The sequence below is a fragment of the Thamnophis sirtalis genome, unplaced genomic scaffold, assembly GCF_051295495.1.
Source record: "Thamnophis sirtalis isolate CommonGarterSnake01/CBP01778 unplaced genomic scaffold, rThaSir2_p1.2 scaffold_1, whole genome shotgun sequence".
In the NCBI taxonomy this organism is placed as follows: domain Eukaryota; kingdom Metazoa; phylum Chordata; class Lepidosauria; order Squamata; family Natricidae; genus Thamnophis; species Thamnophis sirtalis.
The window spans coordinates 95,387,990-95,396,840 of record NW_028261381.1 but is presented as its reverse complement, the minus strand read 5'-3'; the positions used below and the strand labels follow the sequence as shown (position 1 = coordinate 95,396,840).

General features: G+C 36.7%; 1 long non-coding RNA gene across 1 annotated transcript in view; it reads right to left on the bottom strand.

The window, feature by feature from the left end:
* LOC148049624 (uncharacterized) overlaps positions 1–7,007 on the bottom strand; it is a 28,724-nt gene extending 21,717 nt beyond the window's left edge. Inside the window, exons 1-2 of the long non-coding RNA XR_015697204.1 lie at positions 6,963–7,007; positions 5,549–5,665 (exon numbers count right to left, since the gene is read on the bottom strand). This is a non-coding gene — a long non-coding RNA (uncharacterized LOC148049624). The remainder of the gene's footprint in view (positions 1–5,548; positions 5,666–6,962) is intronic.
* Between the last annotated feature and the right edge of the window lie 1,844 nt (positions 7,008–8,851).

The following is an 8,851-nucleotide window of genomic DNA, read 5'->3' as shown; positions in this document are numbered from 1 at the left end:
CTAAACAGTCGTGTGCAATGATGACTTCCTTGGTTTTCTTGTTGGTGGGGATGTGCCCCCTTTCGTTGGATCAGTGTCAGATCACATGATTTCCACAAACCATAAATTAATCTCTATAATTTTTCAGGAAGAGGAGGAAGAACAGAGTTTAGAAATATGCAGGGCAAGAGAAGATTGCATTTGAAAGAAATGCCTTTCTTTTGATACTTTCTTAAAACTGTCATAATAGATGTTCTTGCGTGGGATGGGTGATTCGTTTGGACAAGTTTGAAGGGGGAAGAACAGAGTCATAGAACTCATTCCCCAACATTTCAATGCAAAGGTCTCCTCTCTAAGGAAACATTCAGAGGCAGCAGCATAAATTCAATTTTAAAAAAATTGAGAGAAATTTCCAAGAAACCCGAGTGAAACACTAAAAATCAATTACCTATAACTTTAAATTCTTCCACTGCCCCCTCCCTTAAAAAAATGAAGATTGTCCCGAGCTCTTAGTAACTAAATAAATACATATATGCAGTTTTCTTAGTTTTAAAAAATGGCATAATTTATTCTTCCAAGGTTTTGCAGCCTCTAAACTGTGAGTGTGCTAGTGTGCTAGCTAGTGTGAATTACAGGGGATTTTAACTAATCCTCCTGGTTTTATAGTTGTGGTCCCATCGCCAATATTTCCCTGTGTCTTCCATTTACATATCATGAAAGGAGCCATTCATTTCAAAGTGTGTTTCCTTTGGCAAGACAAATTGAAGTCTCCTGTCTGGATTGGGATTGTAGTAGAAGGAAATTCTTCCCATGTACAGGCTAGAGTCCCAAGTCAGAAGGGCTTTCCATTTGCAGATTCACAAACTGATTAAACAGAATAACAGAGTAGCAGAATAACAGAGTTGGGAAGGAGTTGGAGGTCTTCTAGTCCAGTCCCTTGCTCAAACTAGAAACCCTACACCATTTCAGACAAATCATTGTCCAATCTCTTCTTAAAAACCTCCAACACCTATCTAAACCATGAAAAAATGTGTGAATGGAAGAGAGGTATTCTCCTGTAGTCCCATTTTCTGGATCAAGAACCCTATTTGGCTTTTGACCAGATTGCCAAGGTCATCAAGTTAGTCATCTTTTAATGATTGTCCTGTTTAGTGACTGTTAGGATGAGGTTACAATGGTGCTGAAAAGGTTTATGACCAGTCCTCACAGTTACAACTGTCACAGCATATCTGTGATTGTATTATTGATTTTTGAGTGCTTTGCAACCAACAAGCATTTACAACTGTCTCAACTTGCTGCAGTCACACAGCAGCCATTTGTGCACTGCCGAGACAGCTTCCAATAAGCAGAGTGGACGGAGAAGCAAATGGTAAAATTACAACCTCATATGATGCCTCACTCTATGACTTGTGGTGATTCACTTAGCAACCATGGCAGAAGTGAGATCACAACCCTGTTGCTGTCACTGGGTATCTCATTTAATGGCCACATCACTTAGCAATACAGTTGTGGATCCCTATTATGGTCATTAAGTGAAGACTACCTGTATTCTTAAAACAAACGAGTTAGATATGGATAAAAATAAAACTGATTTCATCGGCTTTCATTTACACTTCATTTCAATTAACTTTATTTATGCAATTACTCTTCAGACCTATAATCAGTAATGTTACTCTTTGTCAAACTGGAGGAATTTGAAGAACATACCCAATGCCTTTAATACTGTTTGTGTCTTTAAGGCAACAGATTTTGCATCTTAAAGAAAATAACTAGTAGCTGTTGACAGTCTTAGGGGCCCTGATGGCACAGAATGCAGTATTTGCCTGCAAATTCTGCCCACAGCCTAGAGTTCGATCCTGACAAGGCTCAAAGTTGACTCAGTATTCCATCCTTCCGAGGTTGTTGGGGGCAATATGCTGACATTTTAAACCACCCAGAGAGTGTTGTAAACCACTATGGGATGGTATATGTCTAAGTTTTTGTTACTATTATCCTTCAATATAAAATTAAATAAGAGAGAAATATCATGATTAAATAAAGTAAAGTAAGAGCAATGTCACTCTCCTTTAAATTAATATTCAAACTTTAGGTAAAGGTTCCCCTCGCACATATCATATGTGCTAATCGTTCCCAGGGCATAGCGGTCGTATCCCACCACTGTTTCTAAGGGTCATTTTAGTGGGATTCTCAGACAAAGCTAAAAGTGAGAGCCACCGAATCTTCCAGGAAGCTTTCGTACTCAGACCTCTGCAGGCAGGGCACTGAACAGCCAGCTACCACATGGCTTCAGCCATCAGTTGTGGCGGCTTCTTACAGTAATGAAAAGATCCACACCCCATTTAGTCCTCCTCTCCAAATACCCCAGCCTCTCCAAGCTGTTGCTTGTTTTCAGGCTTTTGTCCCTTGTTCAATGAATTTTGCAAGCGGTGGGCAATAGTGCTGCTGATGACAGATGAAGGTTTCTTAAGTGACTTTACCCAATTTCTTTGAATTGTTTTATAAGCCATCTGTTTTTAAATTGGGCCTATTTTTCTTTCTCCCAAGGAGAAAAGACACGATCAGCCTTTATGTTTATGCAAATAATGGCTTAGCAGCCTGTTGGTATTTGCATCTAAGAGCTAGCTTTATACTTTTACCTATTTCTCCCCCCTTAAAGCCCTGCATGGAAAATTTGGCTTATGTCATCCGGCCAAGCTTTCACACCCTTCTGTTAGACATTGTTGGAAAATCCAGAAATACTTCCCAATGCGAAGTCAAAGGAAACACAAAGTTTTGTGTGTTTTATTTAACACTCTGCTTATAAAAAGCACACCGCTGATAAGCAGAAGCTGAACCAGCCAGGTGTAATGCTGGCAGGTGTTAGCTTTCCCCCTATAGTTTTCACAAGGAGTTAAATGCAAGGTCTTTGATATGAATTCTGGTATTCTGGTATTCGGATACAGCAAAGAATGGTTCCTGGCAAGGCTCTCTCAGTAAATAAAGGCTGTGATCTTCACTCAAGTCTTCATTCAATGTCTCCTTCTCCCCTATTGCCCCTCTCTTCTCATTTGTTTTCCAACTGGTTCTATTTTCTCATTTATATACATAACTAACTTTCTGGGTAAAGAAAATTAGCTAGATTGTTCGAAGAGGAACATTCAGAAAGTTGTAGGTCAAAATGGTATCCAGAACAGACAAGAATCAAGAGAAATAACTGGGAATTTTGCCTGAAATTGTAAAAAAAACAAATAAGGGGAGAATTTTCATTCACCACTCATAAGAGCTATTTATCTATTCATGGTGTTGTAGATCCAACGTTATATTATAGCGTTGGCATGTCAAATTTTTCAGCTTTCAATTTCCAAACATCAGAGGTGCTCAAAAGTTGTGACATGCCTTAGGGATTGTAAAGATACTTTGGTTACGTTCATATAATTTAGAAGTGCTTGGTAAATAATTACATCAATATCATAACTTTTTAACATTTTGTTTCTTTCATTTTAGGTCACCTTAATTTTTATTATATTCGAACATGGATATTTTAAAATATTTTACTTTTAACCTCCTTTTTCTTTTTGTGTCACTGCAATTCTTACCAACAAAAAATTTAATCGCAAAGTCTGAGCACGCTCATTAGTAATTACTACCATCTTGGAAAGCAACATAGTTACACTTTAACATTATCGTTATCAGAAAGAAGAAAACAAGGATTATCAGTTTATGTTCTAGCATTTGGAGGATCACATTTTATTTTCTTATTAATAGAAATAATGGAGGGATTTCCCCAACAATATTCCTTTTCCTGGAAAACTCTCAAACAGAAAAATATATATGAAAAGATGGGAAACAAATACTTGGAATACTTCAAAAATGCTTGGTTATTTTGACTAGCAAAATTAATTTTGACTGAGAATTAAAGGGAAAAAATACAATTTTGGGAAAATGCAACCAGATTATGCTCGCTCATTATATACATATTTCTACAGTATTTATAGGTATATTATTTACAATATTACTGATGCTTGCAACTAATGATCAAGGTTTCCCAAAGATGATTTTTCAAAAGGTAACTTGGCTTGAAGACATTTTGCTTCTCATCCAAGAAGTTTATGACAGTTTCTTGGATGAAAAGAGAAACGTCTTCAAGGAAAAACAAAGAAAGTCCAGTTGCCTTTTGAAAAAGCACCTTTGGAACAACAATGACCTGGATGACTGAGAATCTCCATAGATGTTTAGTGATCGATCTATCCTAAAATAGCATCTGTATACATAAGGTCAGTTAACTGAAAATAATGAGCAGGTAAACATAGAGAATTAATAGAGGCAGCAGCAGACATCTTGAATTACATTAAGAAATAAACCATCTACTATTGCAGGAGATACTATGCAGGAATCCCAGGTAATCTCATTGTTTCCAAGTCAAAACTCCAATTTCATAACTATGTGGGTTTTTCTTTCAGTCTCTTTCATGATAAAAACAACATTGCTTTCAAAAGTTGTGGAACCAAAGTTTTATATCATCTTTATTGGAGGAAACCAGCAGTGATTCCAGAGGCATCTCCAAGTGCAATTTAGTGTTTTGAGTTTTGAGGGTTTACATCACCCTCTTGCTATTAGAGAAACGCAAAAGTTCTTTCCTATTGTTCGCTTACCCTGAAATGAGAAAGGGAATCCCAAGGTCCCTTTTTTATGGCGCTCCTGCCATTGTTCATAGAGAGTTTTCCAAGACGTACTTCCTGGTAGCTATCAGGATGATCTTTCAGCACCAGATTTAATTCTTTTAATTCCTCAGCCCTTCTGAACATGTTAGCACTATTTTATTTATGTATATGTAGGATTCTTGTAGGATAATTTTTCCTTTCAGCACTTATATAATTCTTCTACATGATTTATCGGTAATTGCTGGTATTTATCTTTTTAAAAGGGACGCAGTGGCTCAATGGCTAAGATGCTGAGCTTGTCAATCAGAAACATCGGCAGTTCAGCAGTTCAAATCCCTAGTGCCGTGTAACGGAGTGAGTTCCCGTTACTTGTCCCAGCTTCTGCCAACCTAGCAGTTCGAAAGCATGTAAAAATGCAAGTAGAAAAATAGGAACCACCTTTGGTGGGAAGGTAACAGCGTTCCATGCGCTTTCAGCTTTTAGTCATGGCGGTCACATGACCACGGAGATGTCTTTGCACAGTGCTGGCTCTTCGGCTTTGAAAGGGAGATGAGCACTTCCCTCTAGAGTTGGGAATGACTAGCATATGTGTGTGAGAGGAACCTTTACCTTTACCTTACTATTTATCTTTTTTATGTTGTAGCTCTTTTTCACTGCTATGTTTTATAGTTTTAACATTGTTTCCTACTATTTTATATTACTTAAAATATTTAGTTTTTAAAATCACCAATATAGGAATTAAATAAGCCATAACAATAAGGCATAACCCATAAATTCCTTCCGGTGAATGATGATGATTTTATTATACAATTTGGCCAATTCTGTCATCAGGATATATAAACTTTTTTCTTCTTCCATCTACAAATTTTTATTCCCATCAAAAATATCATCAGATCAACTCAGAAAACATGGAGCCATTCTGATATTACCTTTTACTTTGATTGTGATGTCCAAAGGAATGCCACTCAATCTTTGCTTCTTGTCAGACTTTTAAGGGCATGGGGGAAACCTAAAAACTTCCCTTGATTCCTGGATGTTAGCTGAACCTGAAGGGGGAGGAAGGATAGCTATAGTAATCGAATGTGAGAAATACGATATATTTTTGCTAAAATTATTGGTTATCTATAGATGCAATATTCAAAGAGTATTCTGTGTCTACATGTAAAGGCTTTGTTGATGTTGTTTGGTGCCTTTGTTGATTCCTGGAGACTTCCTAGACTGATCCCTACAGTTTTCTTGGCAGAGCCGAGGTGGCACAGTGGTTAGAGTGCAGCACTGCAGGCTACTTCAGCTGACTGCAGTTCTGCAGTTCGGCTGTTCAAATCTCACCGGCTCAAGGTTGACTCAGCCTTCCGAGGTGGGTAAAATGAGGACCCGGATTGTTGTTGGGGGCAATATGCTGACTCTGTAAACGGCTTAGAGAGGGCTGAAAGCCCTATGAAGCGGTATATAAGTCTAACTGCTATTGCTATTGCTATTGCTAAGGTTCTTCAGAAGTGATTTGCCATTGCCTGCTTTCTAAGGGTGAGAGCGAGAGAGCAACTGGCTATCCAGTTGGTTCTGTGCCTAAGGTAGGACTAGAATTCATAGTTTCCCGATTTCTAGCCTTAACCACAACACCAAATTGGCTCTCTATATGTAAAGAGTAGGTGATATAACTAATAGCAGGTAATAGCAATATTCACAGTGATCAAAAGTGACTGAAAGGATAAAAAATAAAAACTAGCAAAATTTACCAAAGACAAAGGACAGGACAATACCATAATAAAGATCTGAAAATGTTCGTGAAATTGTTTCTTAACTTTAAGCATATATCTTTCCCAACCTGATGGATACAATGGTCATCACTGAAAATTGGTTGATTTAGAATGGAAATTAAAATGTAGCAAAAGCAAAGGAACAAAAGCTTGTGATTAAATGCAGGCAAGGCTCACATATAAGAGTAAAGGAATAGAGGAGCAAGGAACAAGGGAAGAAAGGGAAAATTGTCTTAAGGCTAGATGGAATCAGTGTGACTTATTGGTATTTCTCCATCTGTAATTTCCATGATTCAATGGAAACCAGAAAGAAAAAAAATAGTATATAGGGCCAAGCATTAACAGATGTAACTCTAAAATTAGAGAAATTGGGAACACAAAGTGAGTTGAGACAGAGCAGCTTAAAACAGAGGATATCCAACATGTGGACTAAGTTACTAAAAGGAAATACTGCAATAAAGAGCATCCGTAAGCGCAAGAGGAGAGAATATTATGCATTTCTAATCTTAGAGTGGATCAAGGAGACAACACTGAAAGCATTAATGAAAACCAAATATTAAGAAGTGAAGGATCATGCTTCCAAGACCTTCTATTTTTCCTGGGACTTCATAATGATTCATGTATCTCATCTGAAAAAAGGAAAGGACATAACAGAACACTGTTTTTACAACTGTAAATCTCTCTGTGTTTCTCCTTTCTCCTGATACCATTATCTTTTGATATGCATTTATCCTTAAGGACAGAATATGGGTTTAAAAATTACAATAGTTCATTGAGAGCAGTAAAAAGCTCTCCTGAAATCATCAGGATGTCAAATATTGCCTTACCATGCAGAACAGAATGGGACAACAAAATGTTGCATCTTTGTTTCTGTCATCTGATAGTCTTTTGGAAAGGAAAATTTAAACTAAAGATAAATATTAATTAGTCTCTTCACAAATCCTTCCTCAGCAGGGGAAAGAATGCCTAGATAGACTGGATGTTACATCCACCATATACATTTTTTTGAGTTATGTATTTTGATTTTTTTTTTAGTTTTGTTATTTTGTTATTTTGTTTTCTCTGAAAAGTATAGATACATTTCTACCAAATATAAATACAAACTTTTAAGACTTAGAAAACCAAATGTCTGGAGTTGCTTGGGAATGTTCTATGACCACATTAAAAGAAAGAGTAAAACTTTCCAGGAGATTTGCCCTAGAACTGGTCAGCAACAGAAACAAAATTTTCCAGGTTTCTCTCTCTCATGTCCAGATAGCGTTTGACACCTTGGCTCACATTTGCTGTCTAGGTAGACCAGCTTTCTTTTTAAAAAAAATAGTTTTTATTAAACATTTTTACCTTTCAAAACAGAAAGAAAATCACAAAAAAACAAAAAACAAAAAAACAAAATATGTATAACAATATAAAGTAATTATACATCCTTCTGTATCGGCATTCATATTTAGCCTTTATAGTTCTCCATTCTACATTGCCTTCCTGTTGATTCTACCTTCTCTAATAATATAATAACAGTAGTACTAACTTGTAATAATATTACTGTATTTTTTGGAGTATAAGGCACACCTTTTTCCCTCAAAAAAGAGGTTGAAAATCTGGGTGCATCTTATACACTGAATTCATTATTTTTTTTGCCTCCTGAAACCCGCCCCATCACCAAAATGGCTATGCATAACTTGTAGGGGGCTTTCATAGAGCTCCTGGGGGCTGAGGAGGGCAGAAATGAGCAAAAAAATGCTCCATTTTTTGCTCAAATTTGCCCGCCCCAGAACCCTGGAGCACTCTATAAGCTTCCTAATGTCCTTTTTTGACAAAAAATGGGTCTGTTTTCACAAAAAAGGTACATTTTTTGCTCATTTCCCCCCCCCCCCACCTCCCCAGGAACACTCTACAAGCCTCCTAAGGGCTTTCCATGCCCTTTTTTTGAAAAAAAAATGGGTCTGTTTTCACGAAAAACGGGCTGTTTTTCGGAGGTTTGCAGAGTGCAAAAACTTTTTTTAAATTTGCCTCTTCAAAACCTTGGTGCGTCTTATACTGCGGTGTGTCTTATACTCTGAAAAATACGGCAATTGTTCATATCACCATTTTATTTACATTATAGTCAATACTTTATGTTTGACAGTCATTAGTAACTTTGGTTAATTTTTATTCAATACTGGTTTAGAAAAAAACCCACAAAGACTTTTATTTCCTTTTTTGGCTTCTGTTTTCTAGCCACTTATAAATTCTATTCCATATTTTATAGAAATCTGATTCTTCTTTTTCTTTTAGTTCCATGGTCATTTTGCCCATCTCTGCACATTTGAGTACTTTTCTAATTATTGTTTCGTCTGCAGGTATATTGATTTGTTTCCAGTTTTGTGCGAAAGCAATCCTAGCTGCAGTATGTGTAGTATTATGTATTGAAATTGTTTGTCCATTTTCGGATCTAATATTTCTAATAAGAACGCTTCTGATTTCAATTCTATTTTTTTG